Source organism: Lutra lutra, chromosome 13 (assembly GCF_902655055.1).
Source record: "Lutra lutra chromosome 13, mLutLut1.2, whole genome shotgun sequence".
Classification (NCBI taxonomy): Eukaryota; Metazoa; Chordata; class Mammalia; order Carnivora; family Mustelidae; genus Lutra; species Lutra lutra.
Genome location: NC_062290.1, coordinates 22,790,813 through 22,803,881, shown reverse-complemented (window position 1 = coordinate 22,803,881; position 13,069 = coordinate 22,790,813). Strand labels below are relative to the sequence as shown.

Below are 13,069 nucleotides of genomic sequence, written 5' to 3'. Positions count from 1 at the left end.
AACCTCCCTGGCAACATCACTGGAGGTACTGTCTTCATGCTCAAAGACTATCCTGTATATTCATATGTTGAAAAGGTATCACTCGGCCTGAGTAGCCTCCAGGAGGTGAGGCCTAGCTAACATAGTATCCTACCGGACAAATAGTTTGGGAGCACATGAAAGACAGTTTAATCAAGTTCTAGACTTTAAGGGTTTTTCTCACTATTTGTAAGGCCTGAAGATTTCAGAGTAAGCACATTATACTTTTTATGAAAAAAAAAAAGTAATGTTTTAAATACAGGATATCAGAACAGGATCAAATAAAGGACCCCAGGATAAAACTGAGAAGGCCACTGTCAGGCTTTGTACGAGGGACTGGTGTACTTGTAGAAGCCAAAAGCGTTAACTACTAAAGTTGAATGCACTGCTTCCTTTCCCTGACTGCAAGCCCCAGCCCTGGTCCCAGTGCAGCACACAGAGAACACACTCTCTATTAGAAGAAACGTTTATTGAGGAGGATGAATATTCTTTGTTGTGCTGAAGGTTGTTCTCATCACAGGATATATTGGCATGAAAATTGTGACGCTTTCTCAACAAGGACTGAATGATTTCTTTAGGGAAATTTTTCTCCCTGCAAGTGCTGGAGAAGCATTTTCTGCTTGAGTAGAAGAGTCAAATCGCTAAACACAGTACTTTTCATCAGGGTCACCCCTGATGGCCCAAAGGACCTGGCATACGTTGATGCACACAGGTGGGGCTTGGATGAGGCACAGACTCTCCAGAAGGCAGAGAAGAAGGGCATTTACTCTGTTTTAATAGCTGATTCTCGAAGGCCTCAGCTTTCCAGGGCTGTCTGACCCTGCTCTCTTCTGTCTGATACATATAGGATGGTCCTTGTCAACACAGACCGCTTCCTGGTGGCAGGACTTGATACTTGCCCCTTTCTCTTGTTATGGGTCAGAAAGAGCCCGTATTTGAAGGGAGGTCTCTTGTCAGGCCCTACCTGGGCCTGTAGTTCCTCCTGCTGCTGGCTTAACTCTGAGGCCTCACATCAAGGCATACGTGCCTCCTTCTCTTCTAGGACCTTCCCAATGGTAGTGAACTTCTGAGCTTCAGGAAGCCAGTCACTCCCAAAAGTAGCCACACTTCAACTGGGTCTTGGTGCTGCACTAGGGGCCATGAACTTGGCTTTTGCTGGGGACTTTCTTGATGCCCTGTGATTGTTTTCTTGGAATTGATCCACTGAGAAAATTGCCTCATCTTTTTCTGAAGTACTTTCAAGAGGAAACTGTTCATTTCTGTGACAGAGTTGAGGAAGCACACTGTAATTATCTTTCCTCAAAATGGAGGCTCTCCTCTCTGCCTGCAGATGTCCCTACTCCTGAGTTCCTCACTTCTGCATTTTCTTGCTTTGGGATCTGAGGTCTCACTTTCTTTGCACTTCTTCTTTGTGAGAAATTTGTAGGCTGGCCCTTACAGAAGGCCAGTTTTGAGTCCCAGGATTCCTGCTGCTCCTCTGTGCTAATCTGCTGTCCCTTCAGTAAGACATGCAACACCTGGGATGCTTCCATGTCCCCGTTGCACACACTCTGAGACTGAGTCAGTGAAGCCTTGGAAGTCAAGCTATCTGAAGGAAGGCGGATGTCCAGTGGGACATCCTTGAGACTGGTTATGCTCCTCACTCTCCAGTTTAAACCTGTAATTCACTCAGGATCTGTCTTTTCAGTTCTGATAGTTTAGAATCTTGGGGAACCAGTATTTTTGGTGAGGTGTGTTCCATGGTCAGGGCAGTTTCTATTTTACTCATGTTGACATTTATCATTTGGAGCTCCCAACTCACCTGCTTGTCAAGGTGTCCCAAGATTGTATTGAAGGGTACACAGCTTCTTGGTGTTGAATATCCCTGGACAGGTTGGACATAGCAAATGTAAGTTCTTCCCCACCATCACTTTGCCTGTTGCATTTCTACTCTGTAACTGGAACTCAGATTCTCATGCATTGGCTCATGTCCAGCCCTAGCTTGCTTTGTGGGCACCTCTGGGCCACATGTGTTGTCTTGTCCAGTCTCACTGGTTCTCACTTGAGCTCGGATGCTGTGTGTAGAGGCTAAAAATTCTGGCTTCCCCACTCAGCTATCTGGATACCTCTGCAGTCTTATGGTCAGTGTCAGAGTGTGATGCCTTCAGGCCCCATGTCCTTCATTGCCCACAGATGACATAGCGGGGAGAAGGATGATCCACAGTGGGGACTGACTTGTTGTTCACATCCGGTTTCCAAAACAGGTTTTAGAGCTTCCCTCAAGGGATTTAAAATACTCAGCTTTGGAAACACCCCAGAAATATGCATGGCTGAGGAGGAAAAGTCAAATTGGGGGAAAGGCCATGTTTTGGCTTCTCTCACATATAGAATTTATGGATTCAAAAACCCTGAGGGGTAGACCCCACCTCTCACTCATGCAAATCTAATAATATGGACCTCTAACACCTGTCATGTACTGGGATCAAGAAAAGAATGCTCTAGAGTGATGCTCTGGCCGTAAACCCTACCTACCATGTCTTTTTAGAACCATGTGTTTTCCAGAGCAGTCTGGGAACTCCCAGAGAAAGGCAGTGTATTGTCATCAGCCAGCCAAGAATAATACACACCTATAGGACTCCTACCCACAGTGATCTGCCAAAAACTTCTTGCTCATATGTAAATAGATTACTTTTCATTTCATTCTGGTCTGTGTCCTTCCTTGAGACAGTTAATAATTCATTCCCCAGGATTCCTTGAATGACACACACAGATCCTTGTTGTCTCCAAGGCAGCCCTCAGACCCTTCACTATGTGGCATTCTGAGACCCTTTGTGGCCTGTCTTCTGGACTCTTCTCCAGGGATACACCCAAGATTCCTCCTCATATCCTTCCTTAGCTGAATTGTGTTTGGACCCTCTCAGGAATCTTCGGGAAACTCAATTCAGTCTTTGCTAGATCCCTGTTACTATGGCCCTGAAATCAGAGAATTGTGAGTGAACATGTCTGCCTTTTTGCTGAGAGAGTTCTGATATGTATGCTGAGGCTCCATCACTGCTAGGGAGTCTAGATTTCTACAGTCATGGAGGCACCAGTGTGGGATTACCATCCTTGGGCTGTGTAACTCCAGTGTCCTCCTGGAGTTCACAGATGATATGAAAATGGCCAGGAAGGATAGAGACTGGTAACATAGGCATGGGATGACAGCTAACTAATGGAAGGTTTGGAACTTGAGGACAAATGGTTTTCTTTAGGTTTCTGGAACATGGGGACTAAAGCCCACAAACTTTTCTGTTGCTTCTGCAACACGTGCCATCCCAGGTGTTGATTTCAGTCAAGATAGGAGAGTCTGATTCATTCTTGGATCTATGGAAAGACACTCCACAGTCTCTAATCTGGGATGAAGAAGGTGGTATGATTGGGAGGCAGGATTAAAAATGGGTGTGGGGGTGGGAGTCAAGATGGCGGAGAAGTAGCAGGGTGAGACTATATCAGGTAGCAGGAGATCAGCTAGATAGCTTATCTAAAGATTGCAAACACCTACAAATCCAACAGGAGATTGAAGAGAAGAACAGCAATTCTAGAAACAGAAAATCAACCACTTTTGAAAGGTAGGACTGGCGGAGAATGATCCAAAGCAACGGGAGATAGGACCTTGGGGGGAGGGGCTGGCTCCCAGCAAGCAGCGGAGAAATGGAGCACAAAATCAGGACTTTAAAAGTCTGTTTCCACTGAGGGACATTGCTCCAGAGGCTAAACCGGGGTGAAGCCCACACGGGGTCAGCAGGGTCACAGAAGGACCGGGGTGTCTGAGTGTCGCAGAGCTTATAGGTATTAGAATCTGGCTACAGAGACAGAGCCAAGGAGTGAGCTCTCAGCTCCGAGTTACCTTGAAGCAGTCGCAGGCTGGGTGAGCTCAGAGCACGGCCAGAGGCCAGGGAGACGGTGATTAGGCGCTATTCTCTGAGGGCACACTGAGGAGTGGGGCTCCAAGCACTCGCTTCTCTGGGCCGGAGATTGGAGGCCACCATCTTCATTCCTGTCCTCTGGACTCTAGGGAAAGTGCCCAGGGAACAAAAGCTCAGGAAAGCAAACCCGACGGGATTACTCAGCCCAGCCCCTGATAAGGGCGGTGCAATTCGGCCTGGGGCAAAGACACTTGAAAATCACTACAACAGGCCCTCCCCCAGAAGATCAACAAGAAATCCAGCCAACACAAGTTCACCTACCAAGGAGTGCAGGGTTCAATACCAAGGAGAGCATGGAATCCCCAGAGGACGAGAAAGCAAAGCATGGAACTCAAGGCTTTCTCCCCATGATTATTTAGTCTTGCAGTTAATTTAATTTTTTTTTCAAATTTTTTTTCTTCTTCTGATAAATTTTTTTAACTTTTACCCTTTTCTTTTTTAACGTATTTTAACTAGTTTATCTAATATATATATATTTTTTAATATTTTTCTTATTTGTTTCTTTTTTAATTGTTTTTTTTTTTTTCCTGAAACTCTTTTTATCCCCGTCTCCCTCCCATGATTTGGGGTCCTCTTATGATTTGTTTAAAGCATATTTCCGGGGGTTGTTGCCACCCTTTTACTATTTTACTTGCTCCTTCATATACTCTTACCTGGACAAAATGAAAAGGCAGAAAAATTCACCACAAAAAAAAGAACAAGAGGCAGTACCGAAGACTAGGACCTAATCAATACAGGCATTGGTAATATGTCAGATCTAGAGTTCAGAATGACAATTCTCAAGGTTCTAGCTGGGCTCGAAAAAGGCATGGGAGATATTAGAGAAACCCTCTCAAGAGATATAAAGCCCTTTCTGGAGAAATAAAAGAACTAAAATCGAAACCAAGTTGAAATCAAAAAGCTATTAATGAGGTGCAATCAAAAATGGAGGCTCTCACTGCTAGGATAAATGAGGCAGAAGAAAGAATTAGCGATATAGAAGACCAAATGACAGAGAATAAAGAAGCTGAGCAAAAGAGGGACAAACAGCTGCTGGACCACGAGGGGAGAATTCGAGAGATAAGTGACACCATAAGACGAAACAACATTAGAATAATTGGGATTCCAGAAGAAGAAGAAAGAGAGGAGGGGAGCAGAAGGTATATTGGAGAGAATTTCCCTAATATGGCAAAGGGAACAAGCATCAAAATCCAGGAGGTTCAGAGAAACCCCCTCAAAATCAACAAGAATAGGCCCAGACCCCGTCACCAAATAGTAAAATTTACAAGTCTTAGTGACAAACAGAAGATCCTGGAAGCAGCGTGGGAAAAAGAATCTGTATATGCAATGGTAAAAATATTAGATTGGCAGCAGACTTATCCACAGAGACCTGGCAGGCCAGAAAGAGCTGGCATGATATATTCAGAGTACTAAATGAGAAAAACATGCAGCCAAGAATACTATATCCAGCTAGGCTATCATTGAAAATAGAAGGAGAGATTAAAAGCTTCCAGGACAAACAAAAACTGAAAGAATTTGCAAACACCAAACCAGTTCTACAGGAAATATTGAAGGGGTCCTCTAAGAAAAGAGAGAGCCTAAAAGTAGTAGATCAGAAAGGAACAGAGACAATGCACAGTAACAGTCACAGGCAATACAATGGCACTAAATTCATATCTCTCAATAGTTATCCTGAATGTTAATGGGCTAAATGCCCCCAATCAAAAGACACAGGATATCAGAATGGAAAAAAAATCAAACCCATTTATATATTGCCTACAAGAAACTCATTTTAGATCCAAAGACACATCCAGATTTAAAGTGAGGGGGTGGAAAAGAATTTACCATGCTAATGGACATCAGAAGAAAGCAGGGGTGGCAATCCTTAGATCAGATCAATTAGATTTTAAGCAAAGACTATAATAAGAGATGAGGAAGGACACTATATCATACTCAAAGGATCTGTCCAACAAGAAGATCTAACAATTTTAAATATCTATGCCCCTAACGTGGAGCAGCCAACTATATAAACCAATTAAAAACAAAATCAAAGAAACACATCAACAATAATACAATAATAGTAGGGGATTTAACACTCCCCTCACTGAAGTGGACAGATCATCCAAGCAAAACGATCAACAAGGAAATCAAGGCCTTAAATGACACACAGGACCAGATGGACATCAAAGATATATATAGAACATTTCATCCCAAAGCAACAGGATACACTTCTTCTTTGGTGCACATGGAACACTCTCCAGAATAGATCACATCCTGGGTACTAAACCAGGTCTCAACCAGTATCAAAAGATTGGGATCATTCCTGCATATTTTCAGACCACAATGCTCTGAAGCTAGAACTCAATCACAAGAGGAAATTTGGAAAGAACTCAAATACATTGGAGACTAAACAGCATCCTTCTAAAGAATGAATGGGTCAACCAGGAAATTAAAGAAGAATTGAAAAATTCATGGAAACAAATGATAATGAAAAATATAATGGTTCACAATCTGTGGGACACAGCAAAGGCAGTCCTGAGAGGAAAATATATAGCAGTACAAGTCTTTCTAAAGAAATAAGAAATGGTCTCAGGTACACACCTAACCCTACACCTAATGGAGCTGGAGAAAGAACAAGAAAGAAAGCCTAAACCCAGCAGTAGAAGAGAAATCATAAAGATCAGAGCAGAAATCAATGAAATAGAAACCAAAAAAAAACAATAGAACAAATCAACGAAACTAGGAGCTGGTTCTTTGAAAGAATTAATAAGATTGATAAACCCCTGGCCAGACTTATCAAAAAGAAAAGAGAAAGGACCCAAATAAATGAAATCATGAATGAAAGAGAAGAGATCACAACTAACACCAAAGAAATACAAACAATTATAAGAACATACTATGAGCAACTCTATGCCAACAAATTTGACAATCTCGAAGAAATGGATGCATTCCTAGAGACATATAAACTACCACAACTGACCAGGAAGAAATAGAAAGCCTGAACAGACCCATAACCAGTAAGGATATTGAAAGAGTCATCAAAAATCTCCAAACGAACAAAAGCCCAGGGCCGGATGGCTTCCCAGGGGAAAGCTACCAAACATTTAAAGAAGAATTAATTCCTATTCTCCTGAAACTGTTCCAAAAAATAGAAATGGAAGGAAAAACTTCCAAACTCATTTTATGAAGCCAGCATCACCTTGATCCCAAAACCAGACAAGGATCCCATCAAAAAGAGAACTACAGACCAATATCCTTGATGAACACAGATACGAAAATTCTCACCAAAATACTAGCCAATAGGATTCAACAGTACATTAAAAGGATTATTCACCACGACCATGTGGGATTTACTCCAGGGCTGCAAGGTTGGTTCAACATCTGCAAATCAATCAATGTGATACAACACATTAATAAAAGAAAAAACAAGAACCATATGATACTCTCAATAGGTGCTGAAAAAGCATTTGACAAAGTACAGCATCCCTTCCTGATCAAAACTCTTCAAAGTGTAGGGATAAAAGGAACATACCTCAATATTATCAAAGCCATCTATGAAAAACCTACCGCAAATATCACTCTCAATGGAGAAAAACTGAAAGCTTTTCCACTAAGGTCAGGGAACACAGAAGGGATGTCCATTATCACCACTGCTATTCAACATAGTACTAGAAGTCCTAGCCTCAGCAATCAGACAACAAAGGAAATTAAAGGCATCTAAATCAGCAAAGAAGAAGTCAAATTACCACGCTTTGCAGATGATACAATACTATATGAGGAAAACCCAAAGACTCCACTCCAAAACTGCTAGAACTTGTACAGGAATTCAGTAAAGTGTCAGGATATAAAAATCAATGCACAGAAATCAGTTGCATTTCTCTACACCACAACAAGACAGAAGAAAGAGAAATTAAGGAGTCCATCCCATTTACAATTGCACCCAAAATCATAAGATACCTAGGAATAAACCTAGCCAAAGAGGCTAAGAATCTATACACAGAAAACTATAAAGTACTCATGAAAGAAATTGAGGAAGACACAAAGAAATGGAAAAATGTTCCATGCTCCTGGATTGGAAGAACAAATATTGTGAAAATGTCTATGCTACCTAAAGCAATCTACACATTAATGCAATTCCTATCAAAATCCCATCCGTTTTTTTCAAAGAAATGGAACAAATAATCCTAAAATTTATATAGAACCAGAAAAGACCTCAAATAGCCAAAGGAATATTGAAAAAGAAAGCCAAAGTTGGTGGCATCACAATTCCGGACTTCCAGCTCTATTACAAAGCTGTCATCCTCAAGACAGCATGGTACTGGCACAAAAACAGACACATAGATCAATGGAACAGAATAGAGAGCCCAGAAATGGACCCTCAACTCTATGGTCAACTAATTTTCGACAAAGTAGGAAAGAATGTCCAATGGAAAAAAGGCAGCCTCTTCAATAAATGGTGTTGGGAAAATTGGACAGCCACATGCAGAAAAATGAAATTGGATCATTTCCTTACACCACACACGAAAATAGACTCAAAACGGATGAAGGACCTCAATGTGAGAAAGGAATCCATCAAAATCCTTGAGGGAACACAGGCAGCAACCTCTGCAACCTCAGCCGCAGCATCATCTTCCTAGGACATCGCCAAAGGCAAGGGAAGCAAGGGCAAAAATGAACTATTGGGATTTATCAAGATCAAAAGCTTTTGCACAGCAAAGGAAACAGTGAACAAAACCAAAAGACAACTGACAGAATAGGAGAAGATATTTGCAAATGACATATCAGATAAAGGGCTAGTGTCCAAAATCTATAAAGAACTTAGCAAACTCAACACCCAAAGAACAAATAATCCAATCAAGAAATGGGCAGAGGACATGAACAGACATTTCTGCAAAGAAGACATCCAGATGGCCAACAGACACATGAAAAAGTGCTCCATATCACTCGGCATCAGGGAAATACAAATCAAAACCACCATGAGATATCACCTCACACCAGTCAGAATGGCTAAAATGAACAAGTCAGGAAATGACAGATGCTGGCGAGGATGCGGAGAAAGGGGAACCCTCCTACAACTGTTGGTGGGAATGCAAGCTGGTGCGACCACTCTGGAAAACAGCATGGAGGTTCCTCAAAATGTTGAAAATAGAACTACCCTATATCTATGACCCTGCAATTGCACTGCTGGGTATTTACCCTAAAGATACAAACGTAGTGATCTGAAGGGGCACATGCACCTGAATGTTTATAGCAGCAATGTCTACAATAGCCAAACTATGGAAAGAACCTAGATGTCCATCAACAGACGAATGGATAAAGAAGATGTGGTATATATACACAATGGAATACTATGCAGCCATCAAAAAAATGAAATCTTGCCATTTGCGACGACGTGGATGGAACTAGAGGGTATCATGCTTAGCGAAATAAGTCAATCGGAGAAAGACAACTATCATATGATCTCCCTGATATGAGGGAGAGGAGATGCACATGGGTGTTAAGGGGGTTGGAGAAGAACAAATGAAAGAAGATGGGATTGGGAGGGAGACAAACCATAAGTGACTCTTAATCTCACAAAACAAACTGAGGGTTGATGGGGGGAGGGGGATTGGGAGAGGGGGGTGTGGTTTTGGACATTGGGGAGGGTATGTGCTATGGTGAGTGCTGTGAAGTGTGTAAACCTGGCCATTCACAGACCTGTACCCCTGGGGATAAAAATACATTATATGTTTATTAAAAAAATAAATAAATTTTAAAAAAAAAAGAAAATGGGCGTGGGTGTTCACATTAGTGAAAGGTAGGGGCTGGGATGGAGACAGGTTTTGAGGCAAGGATTGGGGACATACAATGGGGAGAAGAAATGGTTGGGAATGAGGAAGTGGTGGAGGTGCTTGCATTTTGGTGGCAGAGGTATTATCAATTCCATTGAATGAGACAAAGTGAGACTCTAGTGGAGAAGTACTACCAGAAAACAAGAGAGTTGCTACTAAGGATTCACTGTGCAAAGAAGGAAGACCCCAGATGAGCTGGCTATATTTCTGATGCAAGTTTTCTGCCAAAGTCTTGACATAGAGGAGCTCTTGATAAATAGAGAGCTGCTCTAGTTTGCCTTCAGTGTTCCAGCCAATTTTGGAGGCTGTGGTGACTTGTACATCAAGCGGATGCAACAAATTCCCTAAAGATGCCCATTGGTATTCTGACCACATTTGTTCGGAATATGGCACCTCCTCTTTTCCTTTCTTCTCTAAAATCTGGAAAACCATTCTCTTCTCCATTTGTCTCTCCTAGAGGGCCTGGATATTAAAGGCAGGGAAAGAAATTCCACTGGCCTCCTTGTGTTTAGTAGCAGAGTCTCTCCTGAGACAGGTTTCTGGTTGATGGAGGTAGACTTGCTCTTGCTGAAACTCGGAGTGTCATAAGGTGGGGAGGAACATGTTCTTTGGCATGGGCCTGCCAATAGGTGAATTCGGAACTCGATGGGTTTGAAACAGGCACTACATTTAATTGTTGGGACATAAGTAGACAACCACCAGGGCTATCTAGAGGTGACTTCTCAGGAACAGGTTGCAATAAGAGGAATTGGAGTTAGATGAGTCACAGTTAAAAGGCAGTCTGGCAGTGGTGAAACAGACAGACTTGGTGGTACATGATGACAAGCAAAGGAATCAGTGCAATTCCTTGTCTGAGACAGATGTGGTAAGAGGTTGTTATCTTGTGAAATGGTGGGGTCAAGAGTGGAGATGGTATTCAGAGGTAAAGTGGCCTCTGGTTGTCTGAGCATCATATGGTAGGAAAGGAGGAAAGGCACGGGGTAGAGGTATGGAATGGTTCTCTTTGAATTAAGAATCCTAGGCTTTTTGCTCTAGTGGGGGGGAGTGCCTAGCGGTGAGGGTAAGAAAAAGTCAGCTAAAGGGGTCATTGGGTTAGGTGAGAAGATGGAGGGGATTGGGGGAAGCCTCAGGCAAAGAGCCTGGTATTAGGTCTCCTGGAGCAACTGCAGAGAAGTCAGGAGATGAAGTGAATGATGAGTCAGTCACAGAAGCTGTAGAAACCAAGAGGATCACAGAGGGAGTAGCATCTTCCAGGTCCTCTGGAACAACAGCCAATTCACCTCAGCAGTTGTGTTGTTACACACCTCACAGAAGGGGTCTGGACATAATAGTTGATGAAAATGGATGATATCATGATGCCGGTCTAGAGGGCTGTGGGAGACAGGAGTTACAAAGCTGCAGCCAGGACCTAAGGAAACATATGTGACCCTGGCAGGTCTGGCAAAGGTAGCCCCCACTTACCAATATCCCCAAGACTTTCAAATTCTAACTCTGAGAATTTTCCATCCCATGTCAATCCCAGGCTTCCCTGAGGCCCTAGAAATACATAGACTCTGCTTAAAAGAGGGGTACAGGAAAGAAGGTAATGTTTACTCACGTTTACACAAGAGAAAGCACCTTTCTTGCCTCCTCTACTTCTCCCTGGCAAGTTCTCCACCCTGGGAAACCAGGAGGATGGTGAAGATAGAAGCGAGAGATCTTATAAGTGACTGAATAGAGTGTCCGTTAAAGATATCCTTGGTAGATTGGACTTGGAAAGCTCCAAGAATTAGGATTCAAGGTGACATGATCAATGATAATAATAAGACTTGCATTATTTGATCATTCACAATGGGCTTTTATATGTATTATCTATCCCATGTGTTACTGAAAACCACCCTATGTGAAACATAGGTCAACGGTTACCTCAAAGAGGAAGTTGAGTATCCATGATGCCACAGGTCTTTCACAAAGTCTCAGAACTTCAGAAGTTCTGACTCTTAACATCTCACATGGCCACGTATTAGATAGCACCCATTGCCCAGATCCATCACTGCTTCATACTCAGTCATGGTCAGAGCAGGGAATCTGAGAAGGGTTTTGCCCTCTGACAGTGTTTTCATGAGCCTCTCCTCTGACACCTCTGTTTTCTGAGAGGGAATGTGTCTAGCAGCTGGCATCCTCAGAGATCATGGACTGGGCCCTCCTGGAAAGGACAGGAAGGGTCAGCCTTGGAGAGCTCAGGTGGAATAGGCAGAACCTTACCTTTCAGAGTCCCACCTTTCCTCCTCTTAGCTCTGCCCTGATACTAGAATGAAAAGAAAAGAATGAAGGGTGGGGACTCATGTCTCACTTTTCTTTCAGAAATGGAGACATTCTTTATCCAAGAATACCAGGATTTTATTTTAATTTATAGAATTTTGTGTTCCTTGCTTTTCTCAATTTTTAAGGTGATAAAATATTTTCCATATTTACTTTGAAAAACAAAGGAGGATTTTATTTGGGAGGTCCACACTTGATATTCTCACTCAGAAGTTCTTTGTTCAATAAGGACATACAAGCTGAAGCCTGAGAGTCACATCTGTGCTCCCTTAGGTAGACCCTGTATCCTAGGATATAGCTCAGACCCCAGTCTCTTCTTAGAGGCTCAGCACTGTTCTCCTGATCAGCCCAATGTGAAGGCAGGCTTAATTGAGTGATGCTTGACATGGGAATGTGACTCATGATCAAGACCTGGGAAATTTTTTTTTTCTTACACAGACCTCATACTCTCCAAATAACCCAATCCAGAACTGCAGAATCATTATGTTTGGGCTTTTACCCAAGACCCACCACCATACCAAAATAGACTATGAGTTTCAAGTAGAAACTTTAGTGCTTCCTTAATTCTTCGCCCTATCAGATCTCCTTTCCTAGAGGAGTTAATGTCTATTCTTTCCTTAGACTTCCCATTTTAGGTGTTTCTCTGACCCTGCCAAACTCATTTAGAAATGTGGGAAGAGGAACAGGATAATAATCATTCTCTGAAGGGCAACTTCTGGTTCCAGATCTAACATTTAAAAAGCCTGGGAGTCATCACTTCAGGAAAATGAAGCAAAATGCTGAACAGACTAAAAAACAATGACATTTCTTGGAACCATAGTGGAAAACCTCTACCTCAAATCTGAGCATGTCAGTGCAGAAAATCATACCTAAGATTCACTTACCTGAAACAGAAGGCACTGGAGGCTCAACAGTTCTCCACTGGTAGGAACACTTAAACAGACACTTTGACAAATTGCTGGAGGATGCATATGGGCTAGCATGAGAGTGAGAAAC

At 42.5% G+C, this 13,069-nt stretch overlaps 1 pseudogene; it reads right to left on the bottom strand.

Annotated features, from left to right (window-relative positions):
- Positions 1-520: 520 nt before the first annotated feature.
- On the bottom strand, positions 521-10,725 carry LOC125082847 (spermatogenesis-associated protein 31D1-like; annotated as a pseudogene).
- Positions 10,726-13,069: the final 2,344 nt, after the last annotated feature.